Raw genomic sequence first — 16,109 nt, 5'->3', positions numbered from 1 at the left:
AAGACGCAATATACCTCTTTGATTTTACCACACCTATTACTATTAAATGAAGATATTTTCCGTTGAATAACATTGTAATTACAATCAATTTTCCGAGTTCCAAAGAAAGCTTTTTCAAGTTGGGATTCAATTTTTTACTCCCACCGTCTCAAATTATCTATCGTGTTTCTCTTTTACACACCCCTTAAGAAATATTAATTAGGAGGAGGGTTGGACTATTTTATCCTTCTTTATGTTTTAAGATATAATCTCTCTTCATTGAATATTTATTCTATTTATGTATTATCTCCATTTTCAAAAATAATTATTATTAAGGGTAATCTAAAAAAAATATAATTTATTCTGTTAGGGGGAACGAATTTGCGGTTAGATAGGAATATACCTAATCGCCTTGCTTGGTTATTATACGGGAATTATAAATGCGTTCTTGTTAATCCTAATTCCATAGGAACATAGGCGTTAGGTTAGTTTGAATAGGCGAGTTGTACTTCGGGAGAAGGCTACGAGCAATATTAACCCCGTCAATCAATAAACTAGATAAATTAATTAGACAATTTAGGTAGAAAACTCAACGGGATTGTTAGCCAACCCATAGCTCTAGAATATTCACTCATATTGAATTCGTCTCTATAATTCGCCAACTTGTTTTCTTTAGCCTATTAATTTGTTACTCTAGATTAATTTTAGTTAAATATTCATACTTTAGGAATTGCTTGAATAGATTAATTGTTTGGTTTAATTTAGTTGATAGTTAATCACAAGTCCCTGTGGGTACGATATCTGGACTTACAATCAAATATTACTTGTCGACCACGTATACTTGCATGTGCGTTTGGGAGCAACACTATCCCATCTATCTGAGCCTCCTTCTGATTTACCTTTAACCTGATATTGTTCTTGCTATAGCATCACAATTCCTCAGCCCAGACTCACCACAAAAGACCCAAGCATAAAACCACACCGTCTAAGGCTCACAACCCGCTGAATTCTCTTTCAAATGTTCCCAAAAGCACCACATTCAGAATACCTACTCTGAAAAGACTTCCTGTGAATCTGAAGACATTACTTTCCTAATACTGATGTATAGAATCCCATAATTGATATAGAAATGACTTAAGTCTTGACACCCTCAAAATGCAAAACCTCAGTTTCTAGCCACAAGTACAACTTGAAAGTCTCCAATTATTGTATGTAAAATTTTGTACACATTAGAACCATTCTCTAGAGTCATCCACTCTACCCAAGCTGTAATTAGTCCGATCAAAAGAACCGAACAACCTGCGCCTCATTAGCACTTCTGACACTGCAGCGTATAACCTTACCTTGATGCAACCAAGCCACTTTCTTTTTCCTATACACCGAGCATTCTTTATCAACAACAACTCAAGACATTCCGTGATTCTCAAACACCTATGAAGCATGATATAACCTTTCCTTAGTCAAAAATTTTCCTTTACTCGAGCCATCTTCGGGCTCAATCTCCGCAACCCATAACTGATTCACCGGCACGCCTCAAACTGAAACCAACATAGCACATAACCGTGCAATCAGCTAATCAATAGCAAACTCCCCCACTTAGCTCGAAGCCATAGACCAAAACATACACCATAACTCATAACGCATATACTTTATTGCTGCCATAATACCATAGTGAGATTAACTCAATCCTTTATAAGCTCGTGGAACACAGACCATCTGGTACTTCATATCTTCTGCAATCTCGCATTTACTCTCGCAACAATTAAACCCATTCTCTTAAGCGACCCAGATTCAAACTACAACAGATATCTTTCACTTGAAATTGAGATCTTCTAACAGACAACATAAGAATTTCCGCAGGAGATAACCCACCTGCTTTGCCTCAAACTGGCATTTCTGTATACCTTCCACCGTCACATTCATCGCGCAGTCACTTAATCTTCCGGAGTCTCCCAACTAGAAAACATGAAAGGATTCATCACACACCCATAACTCGGGGCTATACCTCAAATTAAGATGGAAATCAAGCACCTAATAGTTCTTGTATCCTCCAGCAGACCCTTCTCGTCGCTTCCAAATCATATGGATACATCTCACAGTACTAACATACTCATCACATAGCCATCCAGCCGTCACTCCCACTAATAGGGACACTACCAAACACATAAGTTCAAAAACACTTGCTCACACCATTAGCACCTCGGTGCTCAAGCTATAGGCAAAAATTTGGCCTCAAGTCCTCCAGACTGGGCCAATATCAACACACAGAGATCATATCTCGCCCCTCGATCAGGGAATCACAAGCCATCGATGCACATCTGATACTGAGCGCTCGTTCTCGCATACGAATGCGTGGAAGGAATTTCAAGAGTTACTTTTCAAGCTGAATCAAGGGCGCACGATAAGAATTCAAGAATGTGAAATTTTTCCTAAAGGTTCTGCAGCCTCTCGAGGATAAATACAGACGTCTCTGTACCGATCCGCGAGACTCTACTAAACCTGCTCATGACTCGTGAGACCTATGTAACCTAGGCTCTGATACCAACTTGTCACGACCCCAAATCGGACCCGGCCGTGATGGCGCCTCTCGTGAAGACAAGGCCAGCTGACACAATTTCCAAATTCAGTTTTAACAGTTTAATAAGTCAATTTAAGTCATTTATAAGGATAAATCCCCAACAAGTACAGAATTAACGAAATAACAAGTGCGGAAATGAATACAGCCCGACATCGGGGTGTCACAAGTCACGAGCATCTACCAAGGTCTAAAATACAATGACATTCTGGAAAATATACTAGAATAATCTAATGACATCAAGAGGGAGTAAAGCTGCACTGCGGACGTCGGGCAGCAACCTCGCTAAAACTCCAATAACTCTGCCTCAGCTCAGCCAATACCCGCTACCGGGTGCTGAAATACCTGAATCTGCACACAAGGTGCAGGGATTAAAGTGAGTACTCCAACTCAGTGAGTAATAATCATAACTAAAGTCTAAATGGTAAGAAATCACGAAAAGTGCATCAACATGTTGTAATGAAAGCAGTTCAAAACCAGTAAGAAAGGCAATGAAGCTGTAAAATCCCTTAAAATATCTTAGCTCAGTTTAAACTTCTTTGAAAATGACTTTTTCAACAGTTACGCAAATGAATACAGAACAACTAGTGCAGATAAGCACAGAAATCCGCCCCTCGGGCACAAATACACAATTAAACAGGTAAATGACAGGTAAATATGAAAGATAAACACATAAAGGTTCGCCCCTCGCACAATGTCAACAACTCCGCCCTCCGGGCAATATCTCAGAACAATACCAAGCCCCTCGGGCAATCATATAGAACAGTACCAGCCCTCGACAGCACATAGAACAATACCAGCCCCTCGGCTATATCTCTCATCAACAATGGTACCCGCGCTCACTGGGGGGTGTGCAGACTCCCGGAGGGGCCCCTTACGACCCAAGCGCAATAACAAGACATCTCGTGGCATCCACAAACAGGCTCTCGCCTGCATATCAATATCAAGCCACCTCGTGGCGTACATCTCAGGCCCTCGGCTCAATAATCAAAATCAGGTGTATCACCGCTACGGCGTTTGCGCACTCCCGACACACAATAAATGAGTCCTCACAACACAGGCCCTCGGCCTTACTCAGTCAAAAATCACATAAGCCTCTCGGGCAACAGTAAAACAGTGTTTCTCAGCCCAAAACATCATTTAAATATCATTTGAGTATTAAAACTGAGTGAACATGGCTGAATTTTGAAAATAGTAGAAAATAACATGACTGAGTTCAAGTATAAAGTCAAAACAGTGAGGAAATATCAACAAAAATCCCCAAAGGGTCCAAATAGTTGAAACGAAGCCCAAATGTGGTATTTAGCCCAAATAATGATGATAACAAATAGATTTCAGTCAAATACGCGGTAAAATCATCAATCAAAACGGACCAAGTCACAGTACCCAATAGTGCACGACCCCACGCTCGTCATCAAGCATGTGCCTCACCTCAATATAGCACTACGATGTGCAATCCCGGGTTTCAAACCCTCAGAGCATCATTTACAATCATTACTCACCTCGATGCGGTCAAAACTCTAGCCCGCGAGGCCTTTGCCCGCACGAATCGGCCTCCGGATGCTCCAAATCTAGCCACAATCAGCACATAATCATTAAGATATGCTAAGGGAACGAAGCCCACTCGAAAGTATCCAATTTGCATCAAAAATCCCGAAATGGCTCAAACTCGGCCCCCGGGCCCACGCCTCAGAATCCGACAAAAGTCACCTCAATAGAATCCTCGTCCTCACACGAGTCTATACATACCACGAACATCAAAATCCATCCACAAATGACTCTTCAAGTCCCAAATTTTAGGTCTCCAATTTCAAGCCCTAGTTCTTCAATTTTTGGCTTAATTTCCGTGATTTACTAGGTGAAATTCACATAATAATCGAGTTTTAAGACCAAGAATCTTACCTCCAAGTGATTCCCCTTGAATCCCTCTTCAATCTCCTTCAAAAATCTCTAAAATGACCAGCTATGGAGGAAATAAGCCTCAAAATCGCGGACAAGACGAGCTTAAAACATTCTGCCCGGGCATAATTTTCTTTATCGCAATCGCGGGAGAACCTTCACGATCGCGAAGCACAAAAACTCAGCTCTCAAAATTTACCCTATGCAAACGCAATAAAAACCCTGCGAACGCAATGCTCTGCCCTTTACTCTACGCGATCGCAGACCCCATGTCGCGTTCGCAATGAACAAATAGCATCCAAGACCCCTGGCCCGCTTAACTCTATGCGAACGCGGCCACCTCCCCGCGTTCACGATGACCCAGCTCCTCAGACTATGCAACGCAACTCCTACACCGCGAACGCATAGAACAAAAATGGACTACCCCTCAAAAAGCTCTACGCGATCGCGAGACTCCCTACGCGATCGCAAAGGGCAAAACTCTGCAACAGCTGAACCTGCAAATCTGCAGCATCTCCAAGGCATGAATTGGTCCGATTGACCATCCGAAACTCACCCGAGGCCCCCGGAACATCAACCAAAGGCACCAACATATCCTAAAACCTTATTCAAACTTGTTCCAATCCTCAAAACACCTCAAACAACATCAAATCAACCAAAACACATCGGATTCAAGCCTAAGTTTCTATAATCTTCCGAATTTCGCTTTTGATCAAAAACCCAACCAAACCACGTCCGAATGACCTGAAATTTTGCACACACATCCCAAATGACACAACGGAACTACTGCAACTTCCAGAATATCATTCCGACCTCTATATCAAAATCTCACCTATCAACCGGAAAACGTCGAAATCTTAGTTTCGCCAATTCAAGCCTGAACCTTCCACGGACTTCCAAAATGCATTCCGATCACGCTCCTAAGTCTCCAATCAGCTAACGGAGCTAACCAATTCATAAAAATTCCGATCGGAGTTCATATAAAAACAAGTCAAATCTTAGTCAAACCTTTCAAATTTCAAGCTTCAGACTGAGAACTGTTCCTCCAAATTCATTCCGATTACCCTGAAACCAAAACCAACGATTTACATAAGTCATAATGTATCACACGGGACAAGTCATGCCCGAGAACTGACGAACAAAGTGCAAAAGCTCAAAACGACCGGTCGGATCGTTACAAGGTTAGACCCAACACTTACCTCGCTTCGCAAGCAAATCAAAGCTCAATCGGGGGTTTTCCTCTATATTTCGCCTCCAAATCAACCGAATCTAATCAAAATGGACTTAATATTAACAAACAATACCAGGGAAATCAATTACAATACATAAAATTAAGATCTTTGCACTTTTTCCAAAAAGTCAACCCCGGGCCCACTTGGTCAAAACCCAAGATTCGGATCAAAACTCGATTACTTGTTCACCCTCGAGCCCGAGTATGTGATTAGTTTCGAAATCTGATCCCAATTTGAGGTCTAAATCCTAATTTTACAAAACCCCCCAGTTCTACCCAAATCCCTAATTTCTACTATGAAAATCTTAGATTTAATGTTGAAAACACTTGGAAAGTAATGGGTAATTGAAAAGAAATAGATTAAAGTTACTTACCACTATTTTTGAGAAGAAAATCCTCTTAGAAAATCGCCTCTAGAGTGTTTATAGTTCCAAAATATGAAAAGTGAGGCTAAAATCCCGTCCCCTCAGCTATTTGTTCAGGCGCAGATGTCGCAAATGCGAACCCCGCATATGCAAAGAAGCAATCGCAAATGTGAACTCCCTCACATCTCTGTTGTCATCGCATTTGCGATGATATGTTCGCAAATGCGATGGACATATCGCAAATGCGATCCCTGCTGCCCTAGGCCATCTTCACAATTGCGAACAGGATGTTCGCAAATGCGAGCATCACAGACTTGGCCATTTGTCGCAATTGCGACCTCTAATCTCGCATTTGCGAGACTTGCACACCATGTCATACCAGCTACTACCAAACTCTCCGAAAACGCGTCGGAAACTAAGCCGAGCCCTCGGGGCTCCATACCAAACATGCACACAAGTGTAATACCTCATACGAACTCGCTCACGCGATCAGAACACCAAAATAACACCTAGAACTATGAATCAGACATAAAAATAAATGATATATTCAAAGAAACTCAAGAACATGAGATTTTACAACCGGACATGCGAATCACATCAAATCAACTCCGTTTTGCACCAAATTTTGTAGAAAAGTCATAAATACTGAAATGAACCTATTCCAAGTTCCGGAACTAAAATCCGAACCCGGTAACAACAAAGTCAGCCTACGGGCAAACTTATGAATTCTTTAAACCTTTAAATTGCTAGTTTTCAACAAATCACCTTAAATCAAGTTAGGGACTTTCGAATTCGATTTTGGGCATACGCCCAAGTTTCAAATCACGATACGGACCCACCGGGACTGTCAAAATGCTAATCCGGATTCGTTTACTTAAATTGTTGAGCGTAGTCAATTCAAGTGAGTTTTAAGGCAAAATTTCACATTTTCATCAATTTTTCACATAAAATTTTTTCCGAAAAAGACATGGACTGCCCATGTAAGTCGAGAAAGGCTAAATGGAGCTATTCGAGATTTTGGAACACAGAAATAAGGGCTAAAACACAAAGAAACCTATTTATTATATTTTAAAAATAAATAAAACAGAAAGAAACTAATATTTTTAAAGTGTCCTTTATTAAAAGTTGTGTCCTTTCGATTTATGGAGTCTACGCTATTGTGATTGAATGAATTAAAAAATTCTAAGATATATTAAGTCATAATATTAGTTTATAAATTGGGAAAATTAATATGGGAAACCCAAAACTAAAGAATTAAATTATTTAAATACCCTTTAAAAAATTTAAATTTTATAAAAAAAATACCAATTTATTCCAAGGGTTGTAATTTTTCATCTGTGTATTAGTTATTGATTTTCAACCATTCCAGCTTTTTAATAAGAACAGTGAAATAATTGGCCTTAAAGCTAATGAAAAATGGAGGAAGCAGGAACCCCTAAATTAAAAAAATTGAATTACTAAATTATACGTTTAAATAATTTAAAGTCCCTATTTAAGAAAGGAAAAACAAATGGCTAACGGCATAAACCTAACGCCTAGCAGGTTCAAGCGAAGAGTTGCCGCCGTTTTGTGGCTGAAAACGTATCGTTTCTTTCAGTAACGTTTCTATTTTGGCCTCCATTTTAAACAAAATTTCTCCAGCTATGTTTTACTATGTCTATGAAATATGTGGTATTGTATTGGATTTTCTGTGAGTTTTTCTTTCTTTTTTCTTTATTTGTTATCACCCTTATGTCTCCATCAGTGTGTTAGTTTTCATGTTCTTTTATGTTGACTTGTTGGTCGATTATTTACAACAAACAGAGAAGTAGACAATTTTAATAATTTTATGGAGTGTTCTAGAGAGGTGGTTTATGCCATAGATGGCATACCAAATAATTTCTCAAAATTTAGAGTTCCGGCACTTCGGCGCCATAAATTAGGCGAACACTATTGATCAAATTTTCTATAACAAAACAAAATTTTCTTTCTTATTCTGTTTTGTGAAAATGCGTATTACTCAATCTTTTTTCTCTAATTCTGTGGAATTCACATGAAACAAATCCTATAGAATTTGTTTATCTAATGCGAGAATATGAGTCAAGATTGAAGATATACCTGGACTTAATGTTACTTATCAAGAAGCTCTTCTTTCATTCATGGTGGCAATTTTGTTGTGGCTGGTACTACAACCAGTGACAAGTTATTTTTTTTTTAGGAAAGAAAGATTAGCATACAATTATTTAAGGCGAAATACATAAACGGCCCCTTCAAATTGTCCTCAACAACCAGATGAACACCTCAAGGGAGCCTATTTTCAATTAGACCCTTTATTTATTCACAATAGAAGATCAACTAAACACCCGACCATGTCAGCCCCCATTGCGTGAAATCCACTCTCTGGGACGCGAGTTGCCAACCTAAAATTAGGTTTTTTCTTTCTTTTTTTACTAAAATAATGTGGACTCCACTTAATTTGCATACCCCCTTCTCCTCCAATTTTCTCCTCCACCATTCAACACCCTCCTCTAACCCTAAATCATCTTTGCCTCCATTACAAAAGAACAAAATTACCAAATATATCATCACATCAAATTCAACAAATTTAAAGTTAATGAAGAAATAATTGCCAAATGAACAATTGATCGAGCAAGAAATTTAATCAAAATCGCACTATCACGAGTTTGAGAGTTTGAATTTGTGCAGACTTTTTGTATTCACTTTTCTTTTTATAAAAAAGATGTTCCTTAATTGGACGATTTCTAATTTAACTATGGATTAAAATAAACTAATAAGGAACAAAAAAAAATTGATAGTCTTATCATGTTTAGTTTTTATTGAATATTTTTAGGCAGCAGATTTAAGCCGAAATTTTTAATTTGCGATCTTATCTTCACCCTATAGAATCCCCACCCCCTTCTATGTTCACACGAGAACAGAAACCCAGTTGATGAAAAGAGAAGAAAAGAACCAAAACAGACCAAGACTATAGGAAGATCAACAACCCAATTGGAGAATTGAAGGAAAACTATTTCGATAACTAGTATCTCATCAACAACCGATTCTTCTTCATTATTTATATATCCCGGAAATTTTGATAAATGGGTCATTCGAATTTCCACAACTTTTATAAATATAGAAGATGAGTTTGAAGGGGATTGGTCGGAAGGGGTTCTTTGACATCGGAAGATGAAGTTGGAGGTGTGCGTGTGTGTGGGGGGTGGGGGGGTGGGGGGGGGGGGAGAAAGGGACGCCGGAGAAGGGTTTTTTCATTTTAAATTTATTATTATTTTTTTTGGTTAATTTGTGTTAAGTTTTAATTATAAATGACACGTGTCGTTCATTGATTGGCTCATTTGGCAAGTGTAACTCACGCATCCGATATGCTGTACCGGCGTGTCTATTTGATTTACTTAACAGACACTTGAATTATCTACTTGACAAATAGGTTTGTTGAGGTGTTCAAATGACCGTTGTGGACAACTTGGAGGGGCCATTTATGTATTTCGGCATTATTTTACCCTCCCCTAAATACCATTCTCAAGTAAGAAATTAGTTACCTTTGTGAGGAGGCATTTATTTACCAAACCAAAAAAACAACAACTATATTTGTTTTGAACGTATGATTTTTCGCCATGCAGCTTAAGTTACTAGAGGACTGAGTCATAAGAAAAGCAACACTCTTCAGTCTTCATGAATATGAAATTTATAGAATATTTAAAGTCTGTTGTGTGTACGGTACCCCTCATTGAAGGAGAAATGGTATGTCAATTGAAATTAGTTTCAGTTATTGATTCTATTTGTTGTACTTGGAAGGAGCATTTTACGTATAAGCATGTAGATAGATACAGAATTTGCTATCATCGCTCTTCAATATGCGCTTAAGTCAGGAATAAAAAATTATTATACCAATAAAACTTTAATAGTTCGACCCTAATAATCAAAATCATTGGAAAGAAAATTGTTACTGTCGTAAACAATAAAGAAACATTGTTGTTTTTTTTTAATTCGAATTTATATCCATCTAAAGAAAATTTCAAACTGGCATGGTTTTACTTAATACATTCCTAAACTCAATATATGCTCAACTGGCGACCTTAATTTGGTTATATAGGTAAAAAAATTCACTTTCATTTTAGTCATAAGAAGTTACTCCATTTGAATTTAAACCAGAATAAGACCTACCGAGGATCAAGTAATTTTGTGATGATCCAAAAGGTCATCTTTCGTTTTAGAATTCGTTTCCATATTCTGAGGCCTTGAAAATCTCCTTTTATCTCTTCTCGATTTGTGTGCACAGTCCGGGCGCGATACCGAAAAGCTTTTGTGTGAAAAATTTAAGAAATAATAATTTTTGGCTTAAAAATATGATTTTAGTTGACTTCGGTCAACATTTTGGGTAAACGGACCCGGACCCGTGTTCCGACGGTCCCGGAGGGTCCGTAGAAAAATATGGGACTTGGGCGTATGCCCGGAATCGAATTCCGAGGTCCCTAGCCCGAGAAATGAATTTTTGAAGAAAATTATTTGCTGGAAAATATAAGGATTTTTAGAAATGGAATAGTGTGTGATCTCGTTGGTATCGGGCCCGTATTTTGATTCCGGAGTCCGGTACAGGTTTGATATAATATTTAAGTTGTGTTTGTGAAATTTGGTGGAAAAGGGAGGTGATTTGAGGTAATTTGGACCTTTGGTTGAAAAGTTAGAAATTTTGAACTATCTTGAAATTTCATGAGTTTTGGTGTTGAATTCATAGTTCTAGATGTTATTTTGGCGATTTGATCGCACGAGCAAGTTCGTATGATGTTTTAAGACTTGTGTGCGTGTTTGGTTTGGAGCACCGAGGGCTCGGGTGCGTTTTGGATAGGCTACAGAGTGATTTTTGAACTTAGGAAATTGCTGGTATGTTTCAGCTGTGTAGCAGGCTTCTGATCTCGCAATTGTGATTTCTGACTCATTTTCTTCAATCTATTTCATCTTTTTACATGATTTCATCTCAAAATCTAGCGTTTTTCATGGGAAATTGGGTGTTCTTGAGTAGAATTTAGGAATTTCGAATTTGGGGGATTTGGACCTCAATTTGAGGTCGGATTCCGAAACCAATTGTTTATCCGGGCTCGGGGGTGAATGGGCAATCGGGTTTTGGTTCGAACTTCGAGTTTTGACCAAGCGGGCCCGGGGTGGATTTTTGACTTTTTGGAAAAAATGTTAGGAAATCTATAATTGTGTATTGAAATTGGTTTCCTTAGCGTTTATTGATGTTATTAAGTTAATTATGGCTAGATAGGAGGGAATTGGTTGGAATCGAGAGGTAAAGCGGTGATTGAGCTTTGAAATACTCGTTGCCTTGAGGTAAGTATTTGGTCTAACCTTGACTTGAGGGATTAGGGATCCCCGACTTGCTTGTTATGTGAAATATCATGTGTTTGGCATATAGGTATGGTGACGAGTACCTATACGTCGCCAAATTACTTGTTTATCCTGTTTCCTATCCCCATTCCCCTATATCTTGTTTTCTTGCTTTAATTGCTACTTGCTCATAAATGTTTCCATATCTAATCGCTTCATATTAACTGTTGTTCTCTTTATTGAATTGTTTAATTGTTTCATGTTAACTGTTGATGTTCCCGTTGAAGTATTATTGGTTTCGTAACTTCATTTGCTTATTGATTTATTGGTGCCTTATGGTGCGCCTTGGTAGGTCTCGCTGAGAAGTTTTCACTGGTGAAGTTTCATAATCGTGGTGATATTCCATTGTGTGGATTAAGGTATAAGTAATGTGGGTGATTTGAGTTAGCTTGTGAAACACTTGTCTTTATTCTCTGTGATTGGTGCTTATATATATATATATATATATATATATATATATATATATATATATTGGGATCGGGTTGCACGCCGCAATAAGGAGTAATAAGGGTGGACATGTGGGATCAGGTTGCGCGCCGCAACAGGAGGAATAAGGGTGATATGTGTTGAGGAGTAATAAGGATGGACGGGTGGGAAGGGTTGCGCGCCGCAACAAGGAGGAATAAGGGTGAATATTTGTTATTTATATGATGAGGTCGGGATGCCTGCCGCATCTGTTGTTGTTTTAAGTATTCATTTCTGCTGAAATTCGTTACTGTGATGTTGAAACACCCTTATGGATTGGTTATAGCTGAATACTAGTAGAATATCTGGGTTCCGAGTTGATTTAATGCCAGTTATTGCTTAATTACATTCTGTATTTCCTTTCTGTTTAATATAAATTGTTGCAGGTTGTATTTGTTGTATGCCCCAACGTAGCCTCGTCACTACTTCCTCGAGGTTAGGCTCGGCACTTACCAGTACATGGGGTCGGTTGTACTGATAGTGCACTCTGCACTTTCTGTGCAGATTTTGGAGCTAGTGGCTGATCGTGAGGTTGGTTGCTATCACTGTTTCCCGGAGACCCAAGGTAGTCCTGTAGGCGTCCGCAGGCCCTAGCGTCCCTTTCTATCCTATTTCATTTCTGTTTATCTACTTTCGGACAGATGTAAACTTTTCGTTCAGACCCTTATTTGTAGTATTCGTAGATTGTTCGTGAGTTGTGACACCAGTTCTGGGTGGAATTTATTACGTTTCCCGTTGTTAGTATAAAGATAATCTCTTAAACTGTGTTCTTCCGCATTTGTTTTCGTTGATTTACATTTGTTAACTTGTAATTGTTAAAGGATAAAGGAAAAAGGTAAAATATTCTGTAACGTTGGCTTGCCTAGCGGGTACAATGTTAGGTGCCATCACGGTCCCGATGGTGGGAAATTCGGGTCATGAAAAGTTGGTATCAGAGCTCTAGGTTCCTTAGGTCTCACAATTCACGGAAAAACTTGGTAGAGTCTGAGGGATCGGTACATAGACGTCTGTGCTTATCCCCCAAAGGCTACGGAGTTAGGAACAATTTCACTTCTATTCATCTCTGTCGTCCGGTTTGATCTATCAATGCTAATTAGGCTCTCTACTTTGTGCTTTCGCAGATGGCGAGAACGCGTACCGCTTTATCAGCTGATCAGCAGCCCGAGCCCCCAGTGGCAGCTCCTACGAGGGGGAGAGGATGAGGCCGAGGCAGGGGCAGGGCACAGCCCAGAGCTCGAGCAGCAGCCCCAGCGGCGGAGCCTCAGGTTGAGTTTGATGATGAGGTTCCGGCCCAGACCGTTCCAGCGGGTCCAGCTCAGGTTCCAGAGGGGTTCATAGCTACCCTGGTATTCCAGGATGCTCTGGTCCGTCTAGTGGGCCTTATGGAGAGTTTCACTCAGGCAGGCATACTTCCCGTAGCACCAGCCGTCTCTCGGGATGGGGGAGGAGCACAGACTCCCGCTACTCACACTCCGGAGCAGATGGCTCCCCAATTTTAGACTCCAGCAGCTCAGTCAGTTGGAGTAGTCCCGCCGGGTGTTGTAGCACAGACCGACAATGGAGCAGCTATATCTACAGATGCTTTGTGGAGGTTGGACAGGTTCACCAAGCTTTTCACTACTACCTATGGCGGTACATCTTCAGAGGATCCCCAGGACTATTTGGACAGTTGCCATGAGGTTCTACGGAACATGGGGATAGTGCAGACCAATGGGGTCGACTTTGCTGTTTTTCGCTTATCAGGTTCCGCCAAGAAATGGTGGAGGGATTTTTATTTGGCTAGACAACCTGGGTCGCCTGCTTTGACTTGGGATCAGTTTTCTCAGCTATTTCTGGAGAAGTTTCTCCCTACCACTCAGAGAGAGGACTATCGGAGGTAGTTTGAGCACCTTCAGCAGGGTTCTATGACCGTCACTCAGTACGAGACCACATTTATTGACTTGTCCCGTCATGCTCTTTTTATACTCCCCACCGAGAGAGAGAGGGTGAGGAGATTTATTGAGGGACTCGCTCAGCCTATCAGATTACAGATGGCTAAGGAGACAGGGAGTGAGATTTCTTTTCAGGATACGACCAATGTGGCCAGACGAGTTGAGATGGTTTTAGCTGAGGGTAGTGGTCAGGGGTCTGACAAGAGGCCTCGTCACTCTGGTGGATTCAGTGGGACCTCATATGGAGGTCGAGGTACTTTTGGTAGGGTCCATCATCCCAGGCTGTTTCATTTAGCGCTTCAGGCATCCCATGGAGCTTCAGGAGTCGTGGTCCTTATGTACCTCCTTCAAGGCAGCCAGCTTATAGTGCACCGCCAGCTCCTATCAGAGCACCTCCTCTTCAGAGTTATTATCGCGGTCAGTCAGCCCGTCAGGGTCAGTCTCAGTTTCCTCAGCCGCAGTATTTAGATGGATGTTTTGAGTGTGGTGAGTATGGTCATATCCGGAGGGCTTGTTCGATATTAGTGGGTGCTCAGTCGCAGCAGTAGAGTTCTCGTGCCATGACTCAAGCACCGCCTACCCAGCCAGCTAGAGGCAGGGGTCACAGAGCCAGAGGTAGGGGTCAGTCCGCTAGAGGTGGAGGTCCGGCTGTTAGAGGTAGATGCCAGGCCGCTAGAGGTGGAGGCCAACCAACAGGAGGCCGTCCAAGAGATATAGTTCAGGGTGGTGGGGCCCAGCCCCGATGTTATGCTTTTCCAGCTAGGCCTGAGGCTGAGTCCTCTGATGCTGTTATCACAGGTACTGTTCTGGTTTGTAGTAGAGATGCTTCAGTTCTGTTTGATCCAGGGTCTACATACTCCTATGTATCTTCTTATTTTGCTTCATATTTGGTTGTTCCTCGTGATTCTTTGAGTGCTCCCGTATATGTGTCCATGCCGGTGGGTAATTCTATTGTTGTAGATCGTGTGTGGTTGTTATTAGGGGTCTTGAGACTAGTGTAGATCTCCTACTTCTTGATATGGTGGATTTTGATGTCATTTTAGGGATGGATTGGCTGTCACCTTATCATACTATATTGGATTGTCACGCCAAGACCGTGATCTTAGCCTTGCCGAGGTTGCCTTGATTGGAGTGGAGAGGGACTCCTGGTCATTCTATTAGCAGGGTTATTTCGAATGTGAAGGCTCAGCGTATGGTTGAAAAAGGGATGTTTGGCTTATTTGGCCTATGTTCGTGATTCTATTGCTGAGGTTCCTTCTATGGATTCTGTGCCAGTTGTTCGGGAGTTTCCAGAGGTATTTCCTGCAGACCTGCCGGGGATGCCACCCAACAGGGATATCGACTTTTGCATTGATTTGGCTCTAGGCACTCAGCCCATTTCTATTCCTCAGTATCGCATGGCCCCGCTAGAGTTGAAAGAATTGAAGGAGCAGTTGCAAGACTTTCTTGATAAGGGCTTTATTAGACCTAGTGTCTCGCCCTGGGGTGCGCCGGTGTTATTTGTTAAGAAGAAGGATGGATCAATGAGGATGTGCATAGATTATCGGCAGTTGAACAAAGTCACCATCAAGAACAAGTATCCATTGCCGAGGATTGATGATTTGTTTGATCAGCTTCAGGGTGCCTAAGTATTTTCGAAGATTGATTTGAGATCTGGCTACCATGAGTTGAGGATTAGGGCATCTGATATCCCTAAGACAGCTTTTCGCACTCGGTACGGGCATTATGAGTTTTTAGTGATGTTATTTGGGTTGACAAATTCCCCAGCAGCATTTATGGATTTGATGAACCGGGTGTTCAGGCCTTATTTGGATTCCTTTGTGATTGTCTTCATTGATGATATTTTGATCTACTCCCGCAGCCGAGAGGAGCATGAGCAGCATCTTCGAGTCATTCTTCAGACTCTGAGAGACAGTCAGTTATATGCTAAGTTTTTGAAATGTGAGTTTTGGTTGAGTTTAGATGCCTTCTTTGGTCATGTCATACCAGCACAAGGTATTTAGGTAGATCCTAAGAAAATTAAGGCAGTCAAGGACTGGCCTAGACCCACATCAGCTACCGAGATCCGGAGTTTCTTGGGTTTGGCGGGTTATTACCGTCGGTTCGTGAAGGGGTTTTCATCTATAGCAGCCCCGATGACCAGGTTGACCCAGAAGGGTGCGCCGTTCAAGTGGTCGAACGAGTGTGAGGCGAGCTTTCAGAAGCTCAAGATAGCTTTGACTACGGTGCCGATGTTGGTTTTGCCCACAGGTTCAGGGCCATTTACAGTATATTGT

This window comes from Nicotiana attenuata, chromosome 1 (genome assembly GCF_001879085.1).
Source record: "Nicotiana attenuata strain UT chromosome 1, NIATTr2, whole genome shotgun sequence".
Classification (NCBI taxonomy): Eukaryota; Viridiplantae; Streptophyta; class Magnoliopsida; order Solanales; family Solanaceae; genus Nicotiana; species Nicotiana attenuata.
Note: the sequence above shows the minus strand (reverse complement) of the source record.